At 48.6% G+C, this 6,154-nt stretch overlaps 1 pseudogene; it reads left to right on the top strand.

The window, feature by feature from the left end:
* Nucleotides 1-4,053: 4,053 nt before the first annotated feature.
* Nucleotides 4,054-5,498, top strand: LOC135971633 (uncharacterized; annotated as a pseudogene).
* The last annotated feature ends 656 nt before the right edge of the window (nt 5,499-6,154 follow it).

Here is a 6,154-nt window from a genome sequence, read left to right as displayed (position 1 = left end):
CCCTTACTCCCCTCCACCTAAAAAGAGTGGAGAGGCCGGGTGCGGTGGCTCAGGCCTGTAATCCGAGCACTTTGGGAGGCCGAGGTGGGCAGATCACAAGGTCAGGGGTTCAAGACCAGCCTGACTAACATGGGGAAGCCCCATCTCTACTAAAAATATAAAAATTAGCTGGGCGTGGTGGCAGGCACCTGTAATCCCAGCTACTCGGGAGGCTGAGGCAGGAGAATCACTTGAACCTGGGAGGTGGAGGTTACAGTGAGTCGAGACAATGCCACTGCACTCCAGCCTAGGTGACAGGGCAAGACTCCGTCTCAGGGGGAAAAAAAAAGTGGATAAGAACTGAAACAGGTTTAAAATTTCAACTAATTGGAAATGCAAGTTTACAAAAATAAGATTTAAAATAAAAGGTTAAATGAGTGCTCATTGAATTTTATGCCTCCACAAAATAGGTTGAGAGTTAACTTCCACATTTATTGAAAGCCACCAAAGTTGGGAAGCCTCCGTGTCTGAAATTCACAGGTGGCTCAAATAAGAATTATACCTGGGGATACCCCAAAGTTTAAATATGGTATCCCCTATGATATTATGAGGAATTACTGTACATAAATCAGGTTGTCTTCCTTTAACTCTGAAAATCATATTATCTTGCCTAAATTCTCCATAACGCATTGCTCCGCAGTATCCTATAGTGGACATGGCTTTTCTGACCAATGAGCACTAAAATTAAGTGTGTGAGACTCACCTATGTTCTTATCAAAATGGAAATCCCTGAATCCCACCAGTTAGAATAACATGACAGAATGTCAGATTTATGGAATATATAAGTTTTCTGCAAGGTTATTAGGTATTGATTCCATTTTATTAATAGATATCAATATATATAGATTACCTATTTCTCCTGTGTTTTAGTATTAATAGATTGTGTCTTTTAATTCATCCAGTTGGTCTAAGTTACCAAGTTTGTGGGTTATGGAGATTGTAATATTCTTTATGATTTTATCATCCATGGGCTCTCTAATATAAAGGCTTCTTTTAATTCTTAAAGTATTAGGTTGGTGCAAAAGTAATTATGGTTTTGGACCATGAATTTTAAATTTGTATAACTAGGCTGCAACACATCTTTATTAATCAAAATAGAACCCATTACAATGGGCTGGGCACAGTGGCTCACGCCTGTAATCCCAGCACTTTGGGAGGCTGAGGCAGGCGGATCAGGAGGTCAGGAGTTTGAGACCAGCCTGACCAACATGGTGAAATCCCGTCTCTACTAAAAAGAAAAAAAGTAGCCGGGAGTGGTGGCATGTGTCTGTAATCCCAGCTACTCAAGAGGCTGAGGCAGGAGAATCTCTTGAACCCAGGAGACAGAGGTTGCGGTGAGCCGAGATTGCACCTTTGCACTCTGGCCTGGGTGACAGAGTGAGACTCTGTCAAAAAAAAAAAAAAAAAAAAAAGAAAAGAAACCATTACAATGAATACATTTTTGCCAATGAGAAATAAACTTGTTTATTCTGTGCTTTCAGGGTTGGATGAACTCTTGAAAAGCATTTTCTGCATCCTGCTGGTTGTGTACTTGTTTTCCCTGCAAAAAGTTGTCAAGATGCTTAAAGAAGTGGTAGTTGGTTGGCGGTAGTGGGAGTAGTATCATCATCTCTTCCTTTAGATGACAGGAAAAATATCGCAGGGTGGGTGTACACCCTGTGTGTTTTTGGAAGCAATGTCATTCTCTCTTCTTTTAGGTTTTAGGATTCATGTCACAGGCGGGGTATACAACCCTTTTTATATTGGATGGAATCTCATTTTCTTTCAACCTGTATCTTTAGAACAATATCCCGTGGCAGCTGTCCATCCCTTCAATATTGGTACTAACACCATCTTCTCCTTTCCTGGATATAAGAAACAGTATCACAGGAGGGGTGTACACCCCTTGCAATATTGGTAGTAATATCACCTCTCCCTTGTGGTTATTAAGGACAAAATCCCAAGGTGGCTGTATGGTTCCTATTTTATTGGGAGTATTATCATCCACTCACCCCCTGAATAAGAGGAACCATATCACTGAAGAAGTGTCCACCCACTTCGATATTGTCAGCCATGTCATCTTCTTCCCGCCTGGATATTAGGAACGATATCCTAGGGTTGGGGGCTGTGTACACCCACTGCGATATCGAAAGTAAAATCAGCCTCTTTCCTGCTGGATATTAGGAACTCTATCACAGGTGTGTGTGCACCTTCTCGTATATTGGGAGTACTATGAGCCTCCACCCCTCTGCATATTAGGAACAATATACAGGGGGCAGGGTGGTTATAGCCCCTGTGATATTGAGAGCAATAGTCTTCTCCTTCCCCTGTACATTAGGGTCTACATCACAGGGGTCTGTACACCTTCTGTGATATTAGGATTAATGTTGTCCTCTCCTCTACTGAATGTCAAAAACAATATCATAGAAGGGTGTGCACCTCCTGCGATATGGCCAGTAATATCATCATCTCTACCTTTGGATACTAGGAACAACATCACAGAGGGTGTGTACACTCCCCTGTGATATAGGGCATAATGTTATCCTCTCTTCCCCTGGATATTAGGACCGATATCCCTGGTGGTGGGAGGTGGAGTACATTAAGAACAATATCACTGGGTGGGTGTACACCCCCTGCGATATTGGGTGTAGTATCCTCCTCTCTTCCCTAGGATATTAAGAACAATATCACAGGAGGGGTGTACCGCCACAGCCCCTGCGTTATTGGGAGCAATAGCATCTTCTCCCCCTCTCAATATAAGGAACAATATCCCAGGGTGGGTGTACATCCCCTGCGATATTGGGCATAATGTCTTCATCTTCCAACGTGGATATTGGGTGTAGTGTCACGGGGGGTGTACGCCTTCTTCGATATTGGGAGCAATATCACCCTCTCCCCTCAGGATTGTAGGCAAAATATCAAAGGAGTTTTACAACACATGCGATATGAGCAGTAATATCCTCTCCCCACCTAGATGTTAGGAACTGTATCACAGGCTACTGTACACTTCTTGCGATATTGGGAGTCATATCATCCTCTCCCATCATGGATATTAAGAACAATATTACAAAGGAGGTGTACACCCCCTGCCATATTGAGAGAAATATGTTGCTCTCCCTTTCAGGATATTAGGAACAATACCGCAGGAGGTGTGTATAACCACTGCGATATTGGGAGTAATATCATCCTCTCTCCCTGAATATAAGAAACAATATCACAGGAGGATGTACACACCCTGTGATATTGGGAGTCACATCATTTTCTCTCCCTCTGGATATTCGGAACAATATCACAGTGGATATGTACACCCCCTGCGATATTGCCACGAGTATCATCGTCTCCCTCCCAGGATATAGGGAACAATATCACAAGGGGGTGTACATCCCCTGCAATACTGGGAGTAATATCTTCCTCTCCCTTGCTGGCTATTAGGAGCAATGTCACAGAAAGGGTGTACACTCCCTGCTCTATTGGGAGTGATATCTTCCTCTACTTCCCTGGATATTAGGAACAATGTCACTAGGGAGTGTACACCTCCTGCAATATTGAGACTAATATCATCGTCTCGCCCCCTGGATGTTATGAACCAGGGGTGGTGTACATCCCCTGCGAAATCGGAAGAAATATCCTCTCCACCTTTGGAACACTTTTTAACATAGCTTCGCATGTGGGGAGGACTCGAGTGATTAATCGAATATTTCATCAGGTGCAGTTCTTCTGTTTCCCAGTTTTGACGCAACATTTGGTGAAATTTCCAGGGACTCCTGTGGTCAGCTTCACGGTTTCACTCTGTCACTTTCTAATGCAGTATTCTTTGGGAGTCTTTCAAAATAAGCGCCATCATTTAAAAATAAGTTTTATAATATGCAGTTTCAGGTGAATTCTTTACCTTCGTGTCTCAGGCAGTGGCTACCTACCTGTGAGTTGTCAGAAAGGTTCACACTGTTTTCCAGGGCGGCCTTTGCATTTACTGGAACTATTAAGAGCTCGTTCCTGCTTCGGCCGTGATTGACACGCAGTGCGCGTGAGGCCGTGCATGGCTTAGCGTCTTCTGCAGGCTTAGAGGTCACTTTCTGTTCTTCCCCAAGCCTGCTCTGCTGTGCCGAGTGTTCACTGCGGGTGACGGTCACACTGTCTGGCACAGGCCACCGATGCCACAGGGCAGACTCCAGGTATCAGAGCCTGCAGAATGGCAGAGCCTGGCCTCCTCGCCGCCCTTCAGGGGGAGCAAAAAGCGCAAGCCTGTTATCAGAGCTGTGCTAACCCAGAAAGCCTCCGAACAGGTTTAATTTAGGAATCAGCTCCTACCAACTGCCCATGTTTAGGATGTGTTTGAGTTTTTGTGATTTTTCCTGCACTGAAGCTACTGGGCTGGCTCTGAGTCACTGTCATGGGACTTCAGGTTGCCCTGATGGGAAGCAGAGGGGGAGGAGGGCCGCCCAGAGGCTTGCGGCTGTGATAATGAAGGGCTTGTTGCCTCATGGGACAGCGAGTTCAAACTCTTTGTAATTGTCAGCGTAAATAGTGACCCGCTGAGGACATGGCTGTAATTCAGGGTGGCATGGTTGATTGTCATCCTTGATATCAGGTACCTGCCTCTAAAATGACGGAAGCCACGGTCGTGCTGCCAGCCAGGCCTGCAGCTGTGGGTGCAGCGGGGTGTTCGTGGCACTGAGCGCCTCTCTCGTTTGCTTGTGGGGCCCAGCCCTCCGTCCCTCCTGGTCCCCAGTGCGGCTCCTCCCAGGATTCTCCCAGCCCTGTGCACACCTCCGTCTTCACAGCTTCCATAGTTTTCTCGTGGGCGGCCCAGGTGGGCCCCTGGGCAGGGATCGTGTGTTAGTCGAGTTCTCTCCAGCCTTCCCTGGCTAGTGGCTCAACAGGTCCCTTCAGATGAGTCAGCCAGCTGTGTGCCTGCATGTTCAGGATACTTGTCAGGGTCCTTCCTCAGAGCAAGACCGACGCTCACCTCCTCCATAGGACTTTGGAGCCCGCCCTGGAGAGACGCCAGCCACATCCAGAGGGGCCGCCCAGGTCCCCGTGGGCTGGTGGGAGTGACTTCTGAGCCACTCGAGGCCCCACTTTGTGTTCCTACACCCCACAAAGTCACTTAAAGCGCCATGTTCTGGTGCCGTGTGCCTCTCGAGTGTGGCACACAAGCCTGGACAGGGATCTGAGCCGGCGCTGCCTTCCTCGGGCTGCGCTTGTGTTTTAGGGCCCCTGGAACACTCGTGGCTGTGATTCTAGCCACTGTCTCGGCTTCCCTAGACGGTTTCACCCGCAGCCTGAGGGCCACATTGGCAGCCACCGAGGAGCCAGCAGACGTTGGTCTCACTCAGTCCTTCTCGACTTTGGTGACAGAGGAGACAGCAAAACTTCAGCTGGGAGCCCCAGGCCTTCTCTGCTTGGGGCCCTGGGACTGAGATAGCACAGATCCTGCCATCCACGTGCTGGGGGCCCCGCTGTGCGGCTCCCTCCTCTGGTCAGGGGCCGCTCCCTTGGGCTGCGCAGCTCCGGGTCCTCGCACTCACGGGCTCAGGGTGGATCCTGGATGCAGACAGAAGGAGAAGGGCGGCGGTTTGAGCCCAACTGTGTTGGCTTCATCTTCTGCTTCTTGTCCCTAAATACATTTGTAAAGTTTTCCAGATGAAAACTCAGAAGGGATTTTTAATGACTGGAATCTGTGAATTCCATGGAAGCCAAGTCTGTCCACCTCTTTCACCCACCTCATTTCTCCCCGTTGGGGCTGATTTTGGCAGCGTTCATAGGGGCAGGGACGGAAGGGGTGGGGGCCAGCCGTCGGCCCTGTGTCCCTCCCTTCCTCCCCTCAGCGCCACAGCATTTCGGTGTCATCCCCTTCCCTGCATGTGTCCTCTTGAAAACCAAGTGCGGCTGGAGGGACACGCCTGTGCCCGCTCCCGTGACCTTCCCGGCCAGCCCGGCTGCAGCGGCCCCTCGGCATCTTTCTGGTGCTGCCTCCGTGCCCCTCCCATCACCTGACGCTCGTGCTCCTGAATCTTCACGCGTGTGCTCCGTGCAGCCACCTCACGGGCTCCCTGGGAAAGGAGACAGTGTCTCACGCCGGTCAGAATGCTCTTCTCTGTCCACTGAATAGTCCAACACAGAATTATTGCTCTGT

Source organism: Macaca fascicularis, chromosome 7, assembly GCF_037993035.2.
Source record: "Macaca fascicularis isolate 582-1 chromosome 7, T2T-MFA8v1.1".
In the NCBI taxonomy this organism is placed as follows: Eukaryota; Metazoa; Chordata; class Mammalia; order Primates; family Cercopithecidae; genus Macaca; species Macaca fascicularis.
Note: the sequence above shows the minus strand (reverse complement) of the source record. Positions and strands in the feature narration are given on the sequence as shown.